This window comes from Hypomesus transpacificus, unplaced genomic scaffold, assembly GCF_021917145.1.
Source record: "Hypomesus transpacificus isolate Combined female unplaced genomic scaffold, fHypTra1 scaffold_30, whole genome shotgun sequence".
In the NCBI taxonomy this organism is placed as follows: Eukaryota; Metazoa; Chordata; class Actinopteri; order Osmeriformes; family Osmeridae; genus Hypomesus; species Hypomesus transpacificus.
The window spans coordinates 1,045,826-1,051,938 of NW_025813826.1; the positions used below are offsets into that span (position 1 = coordinate 1,045,826).

At 49.8% G+C, this 6,113-nt stretch overlaps 11 non-coding genes across 11 annotated transcripts; all 11 read left to right on the plus strand.

The window, feature by feature from the left end:
* Nucleotides 1-948: 948 nt before the first annotated feature.
* On the plus strand, nucleotides 949-1,020 carry trnaq-uug. Its single transcript has one exon. It is a non-coding gene; the product is annotated as a tRNA-Gln (tRNA).
* Nucleotides 1,021-1,415: 395 nt separating this feature from the next.
* On the plus strand, nucleotides 1,416-1,487 carry trnaq-uug. The gene has a single exon. It is a non-coding gene; the product is annotated as a tRNA-Gln (tRNA).
* A 391-nt stretch (nucleotides 1,488-1,878) lies between these two features.
* trnaq-uug lies at nucleotides 1,879-1,950 on the plus strand. The gene has a single exon. It is a non-coding gene; the product is annotated as a tRNA-Gln (tRNA).
* Nucleotides 1,951-2,345: 395 nt separating this feature from the next.
* Nucleotides 2,346-2,417, plus strand: trnaq-uug. The gene has a single exon. It is a non-coding gene; the product is annotated as a tRNA-Gln (tRNA).
* A 395-nt stretch (nucleotides 2,418-2,812) lies between these two features.
* Nucleotides 2,813-2,884, plus strand: trnaq-uug. The gene has a single exon. It is a non-coding gene; the product is annotated as a tRNA-Gln (tRNA).
* A 391-nt stretch (nucleotides 2,885-3,275) lies between these two features.
* Nucleotides 3,276-3,347, plus strand: trnaq-uug. The gene has a single exon. It is a non-coding gene; the product is annotated as a tRNA-Gln (tRNA).
* Nucleotides 3,348-3,742: 395 nt separating this feature from the next.
* Nucleotides 3,743-3,814, plus strand: trnaq-uug. The gene has a single exon. It is a non-coding gene; the product is annotated as a tRNA-Gln (tRNA).
* A 391-nt stretch (nucleotides 3,815-4,205) lies between these two features.
* trnaq-uug lies at nucleotides 4,206-4,277 on the plus strand. The gene has a single exon. It is a non-coding gene; the product is annotated as a tRNA-Gln (tRNA).
* Nucleotides 4,278-4,672: 395 nt separating this feature from the next.
* On the plus strand, nucleotides 4,673-4,744 carry trnaq-uug. Its single transcript has one exon. It is a non-coding gene; the product is annotated as a tRNA-Gln (tRNA).
* Nucleotides 4,745-5,139: 395 nt separating this feature from the next.
* Nucleotides 5,140-5,211, plus strand: trnaq-uug. Its single transcript has one exon. It is a non-coding gene; the product is annotated as a tRNA-Gln (tRNA).
* A 395-nt stretch (nucleotides 5,212-5,606) lies between these two features.
* trnaq-uug lies at nucleotides 5,607-5,678 on the plus strand. Its single transcript has one exon. It is a non-coding gene; the product is annotated as a tRNA-Gln (tRNA).
* Nucleotides 5,679-6,113: the final 435 nt, after the last annotated feature.

Here is a 6,113-nt window from a genome sequence, read left to right on the forward strand (position 1 = left end):
TACGGAGAATGTTTCTATGATGGACTTATTGAGGGGTGTGAAGAAGGAGTGTGGAGTGGTGTTGGGCTGCAGGGTGAAGGGGCCCAGGAAATATGAGATTACCATGAAGGAGGAAGGAGCAAAGGCAAAGTTACTGGACGGCATCAGAGTGCAAGGGGCGCTGGTGCTTGCCAGCACTGTCGTGAGTAACGAAATGGTGGTGTCTTTTTTGAACCTGCCTGTATATCTGGAGGATGGACAAATATTGGCCAAATTGGAGGGCTGGGGAGTTCGGGCCATTTCGGCAATTAAACGCCGCGTATGGCCTGGAACTGAGGTTGTTGATGGGACTCGGTTTTTAAAAGTATGTTTCAATGAACAGGTGCGTTCACTCCCCTACTCAACGAAGTTTGAGACACTGGGAGGAGCTGAATTTTTCAGGGTCATTCATGACCGACAGGTAAGGGTGTGCAGGTTTTGCATCCTACCAGGGCACATTTTTCGGGACTGCCCGGATTTCAAATGTTTCAGGTGTGGCACGGCTGGGCACTACGCGAGGGAGTGTGTCCTGCGGAGCGGGGAGGCCGCAGACGGAGAATGCAGCGAGAGGGGAGAGGACGTGCAGTCCACGGCACTGAATGAGGAGAAAGGAGAGGAATCGGCTGGCAAGGAGGAGGAGGTTCGGTTGGTGGAGGAGGTCGGAGAGGGAGAGAGCGATGCAGTGGAGGACGTGGAGCAGGGCGGGGAACCTGCGCACGGTGAAGGCGTTGGTGGCACGGCTGAAAAGGAAAAGGAGGTGTTTCGGCTGGTGGAGGAGGTCGGAGAGGGAGAGACCATTGTAGAGGAGGACGTGGAGTATGGCGGGGAACCTGCGCACGGTCGAGGTGTTCGTGGCGAGGTTGTGGCTCTGGAGGACGCCGGCCAAATATGGTAGTTTTCGAAATTATCTTTTGACAATCTGCAAGTAGGGGTTCCATGGTGTAATGGTCAGCACTCTGGACTTTGAATCCAGTGATCCGAGTTCAAATCTCGGTGGAACCTACAGGCAATGTCCGTGACTGAAAAATACAGCCAAGGCAGAAGCCCACAATGTATTATGCTGTCATTAGCTGGATTCCTTTCTTCTTATCAGTGTCCTGGTGGTCCATCTGAAGATATTTGTTGGCGTGGCTGGCTTGATTGACAGGTCTAGTCTGGAGTGATTGACAGCCCGTTTGGACAAAGGGGGTCTTCTCGATGGAAGCTAACGATGTTTGCAGCGATTTTGCGCGGTTTACTAGCCAGGGGCATAGTGGCAAGTAGAGGAGAAAGGCTGTTAGCGAGGTGGCTTCTCAGTCAGACCCGCCCATGGACCCGCCTTTCGCCACTCCACCACTTTGCACTCCCGTCCAAATATGGTAGTTTTCGAAATTATCTTTTGACAATCTGCAAGTAGGGGTTCCATGGTGTAATGGTCAGCACTCTGGACTTTGAATCCAGTGATCCGAGTTCAAATCTCGGTGGAACCTACAGGCAATGTCCGTGACTGAAAAATACAGCCAAGGCAGAAGCCCGCAATGTATTATGCTGTCATTAGCTGGATTCCTTCTTAGCAGTGTCCTGGTGGTCCATCTGAAGATATTTGTTGGCGTGGCTGGCTTGATTGACAGGTCTAGTCTGGAGTGATTGACAGCCCGTTTGGACAAAGGGGGTCTTCTTGATGGAAGCTAACAATGTTTGCAGCGATTTTGCGCGGTTTACTAGCCAGGGGCATAGTGGCAAGTAGAGGAGAAAGGCTGTTAGCGAGGTGGCTTCTCAGTCAGACCCGCCCATGGACCCGCCTTTCGCCACTCCACCACTTTCCACTCCCGTCCAAATATGGTAGTTTTCGAAATTATCTTTTGACAATCTGCAAGTAGGGGTTCCATGGTGTAATGGTCAGCACTCTGGACTTTGAATCCAGTGATCCGAGTTCAAATCTCGGTGGAACCTACAGGCAATGTCCGTGACTGAAAAATACAGCCAAGGCAGAAGCCCACAATGTATTATGCTGTCATTAGCTGGATTCCTTTCTTCTTATCAGTGTCCTGGTGGTCCATCTGAAGATATTTGTTGGCGTGGCTGGCTTGATTGACAGGTCTAGTCTGGAGTGATTGACAGCCCGTTTGGACAAAGGGGGTCTTCTCGATGGAAGCTAACAATGTTTGCAGCGATTTTGCGCGGTTTACTAGCCAGGGGCATAGTGGCAAGTAGAGGAGAAAGGCTGTTAGCGAGGTGGCTTCTCAGTCAGACCCGCCCATGGACCCGCCTTTCGCCACTCCACCACTTTCCACTCCCGTCCAAATATGGTAGTTTTCGAAATTATCTTTTGACAATCTGCAAGTAGGGGTTCCATGGTGTAATGGTCAGCACTCTGGACTTTGAATCCAGTGATTCGAGTTCAAATCTTGGTGGAACCTACAGGCAATGTCCGTGACTGAAAAATACAGCCAAGGCAGAAGCCCACAATGTATTATGCTGTCATTAGCTGGATTCCTTTCTTCTTAGCAGTGTCCTGGTGGTCCATCTGAAGATATTTGTTGGCGTGGCTGGCTTGATTGACAGGTCTAGTCTGGAGTGATTGACAGCCCGTTTGGACAAAGGGGGTCTTCTCGATGGAAGCTAACGATGTTTGCAGCGATTTTGCGCGGTTTACTAGCCAGGGGCATAGTGGCAAGTAGAGGAGAAAGGCTGTTAGCGAGTTGGCTTCTCAGTCAGACCCGCCCATGGACCCGCCTTTCGCCACTCCACCACTTTCCACTCCCGTCCAAATATGGTAGTTTTCGAAATTATCTTTTGACAATCTGCAAGTAGGGGTTCCATGGTGTAATGGTCAGCACTCTGGACTTTGAATCCAGTGATCCGAGTTCAAATCTCGGTGGAACCTACAGGCAATGTCCGTGACTGAAAAATACAGCCAAGGCAGAAGCCCGCAATGTATTATGCTGTCATTAGCTGGATTCCTTCTTAGCAGTGTCCTGGTGGTCCATCTGAAGATATTTGTTGGCGTGGCTGGCTTGATTGACAGGTCTAGTCTGGAGTGATTGACAGCCCGTTTGGACAAAGGGGGTCTTCTTGATGGAAGCTAACAATGTTTGCAGCGATTTTGCGCGGTTTACTAGCCAGGGGCATAGTGGCAAGTAGAGGAGAAAGGCTGTTAGCGAGGTGGCTTCTCAGTCAGACCCGCCCATGGACCCGCCTTTCGCCACTCCACCACTTTCCACTCCCGTCCAAATATGGTAGTTTTCGAAATTATCTTTTGACAATCTGCAAGTAGGGGTTCCATGGTGTAATGGTCAGCACTCTGGACTTTGAATCCAGTGATCCGAGTTCAAATCTCGGTGGAACCTACAGGCAATGTCCGTGACTGAAAAATACAGCCAAGGCAGAAGCCCACAATGTATTATGCTGTCATTAGCTGGATTCCTTTCTTCTTATCAGTGTCCTGGTGGTCCATCTGAAGATATTTGTTGGCGTGGCTGGCTTGATTGACAGGTCTAGTCTGGAGTGATTGACAGCCCGTTTGGACAAAGGGGGTCTTCTCGATGGAAGCTAACGATGTTTGCAGCGATTTTGCGCGGTTTACTAGCCAGGGGCATAGTGGCAAGTAGAGGAGAAAGGCTGTTAGCGAGGTGGCTTCTCAGTCAGACCCGCCCATGGACCCGCCTTTCGCCACTCCACCACTTTGCACTCCCGTCCAAATATGGTAGTTTTCGAAATTATCTTTTGACAATCTGCAAGTAGGGGTTCCATGGTGTAATGGTCAGCACTCTAGACTTTGAATCCAGTGATCCGAGTTCAAATCTCGGTGGAACCTACAGGCAATGTCCGTGACTGAAAAATACAGCCAAGGCAGAAGCCCGCAATGTATTATGCTGTCATTAGCTGGATTCCTTCTTAGCAGTGTCCTGGTGGTCCATCTGAAGATATTTGTTGGCGTGGCTGGCTTGATTGACAGGTCTAGTCTGGAGTGATTGACAGCCCGTTTGGACAAAGGGGGTCTTCTTGATGGAAGCTAACAATGTTTGCAGCGATTTTGCGCGGTTTACTAGCCAGGGGCATAGTGGCAAGTAGAGGAGAAAGGCTGTTAGCGAGGTGGCTTCTCAGTCAGACCCGCCCATGGACCCGCCTTTCGCCACTCCACCACTTTCCACTCCCGTCCAAATATGGTAGTTTTCGAAATTATCTTTTGACAATCTGCAAGTAGGGGTTCCATGGTGTAATGGTCAGCACTCTGGACTTTGAATCCAGTGATTCGAGTTCAAATCTTGGTGGAACCTACAGGCAATGTCCGTGACTGAAAAATACAGCCAAGGCAGAAGCCCACAATGTATTATGCTGTCATTAGCTGGATTCCTTTCTTCTTATCAGTGTCCTGGTGGTCCATCTGAAGATATTTGTTGGCGTGGCTGGCTTGATTGACAGGTCTAGTCTGGAGTGATTGACAGCCCGTTTGGACAAAGGGGGTCTTCTCGATGGAAGCTAACGATGTTTGCAGCGATTTTGCGCGGTTTACTAGCCAGGGGCATAGTGGCAAGTAGAGGAGAAAGGCTGTTAGCGAGTTGGCTTCTCAGTCAGACCCGCCCATGGACCCGCCTTTCGCCACTCCACCACTTTCCACTCCCGTCCAAATATGGTAGTTTTCGAAATTATCTTTTGACAATCTGCAAGTAGGGGTTCCATGGTGTAATGGTCAGCACTCTGGACTTTGAATCCAGTGATCCGAGTTCAAATCTCGGTGGAACCTACAGGCAATGTCCGTGACTGAAAAATACAGCCAAGGCAGAAGCCCACAATGTATTATGCTGTCATTAGCTGGATTCCTTTCTTCTTATCAGTGTCCTGGTGGTCCATCTGAAGATATTTGTTGGCGTGGCTGGCTTGATTGACAGGTCTAGTCTGGAGTGATTGACAGCCCGTTTGGACAAAGGGGGTCTTCTCGATGGAAGCTAACGATGTTTGCAGCGATTTTGCGCGGTTTACTAGCCAGGGGCATAGTGGCAAGTAGAGGAGAAAGGCTGTTAGCGAGGTGGCTTCTCAGTCAGACCCGCCCATGGACCCGCCTTTCGCCACTCCACCACGTTCCACTCCCGTCCAAATATGGTAGTTTTCGAAATTATCTTTTGACAATCTGCAAGTAGGGGTTCCATGGTGTAATGGTCAGCACTCTGGACTTTGAATCCAGTGATCCAAGTTCGAATCTCGGTGGAACCTACAGGCAATGTCCGTGACTGAAAAATACAGCCAAGGCAGAAGCCCACAATGTATTATGCTGTCATTAGCTGGATTCCTTTCTTCTTATCAGTGTCCTGGTGGTCCATCTGAAGATATTTGTTGGCGTGGCTGGCTTGATTGACAGGTCTAGTCTGGAGTGATTGACAGCCCGTTTGGACAAAGGGGGTCTTCTCGATGGAAGCTAACGATGTTTGCAGCGATTTTGCGCGGTTTACTAGCCAGGGGCATAGTGGCAAGTAAAGGAGAAAGGCTGTTAGCGAGGTGGCTTCTCAGTCAGACCCGCCCATGGATCCGCCTTTCGCCACTCCACCACGTTCCACTCCCGTCCAAATATGGTAGTTTTCGAAATTATCTTTTGACAATCTGCAAGTAGGGGTTCCATGGTGTAATGGTCAGCACTCTGGACTTTGAATCCAGTGATCCAAGTTCAAATCTCGGTGGAACCTACAGGCAATGTCCGTGACTGAAAAATACAGCCAAGGCAGAAGCCCACAATGTATTATGCTGTCATTAGCTGGATTCCTTTCTTCTTATCAGTGTCCTGGTGGTCCATCTGAAGATATTTGTTGGCGTGGCTGGCTTGATTGACAGGTCTAGTCTGGAGTGATTGACAGCCCGTTTGGACAAAGGGGGTCTTCTCGATGGAAGCTAACGATGTTTGCAGCGATTTTGCGCGGTTTACTAGCCAGGGGCATAGTGGCAAGTAGAGGAGAAAGGCTGTTAGCGAGGTGGCTTCTCAGTCAGACCCGCCCATGGACCCGCCTTTCGCCACTCCACCACTTTCCACTCCCGTCCAAATATGGTAGTTTTCGAAATTATCTTTTGACAATCTGCAAGTAGGGGTTCCATGGTGTAATGGTCAGCACTCTGGACTTTGAATC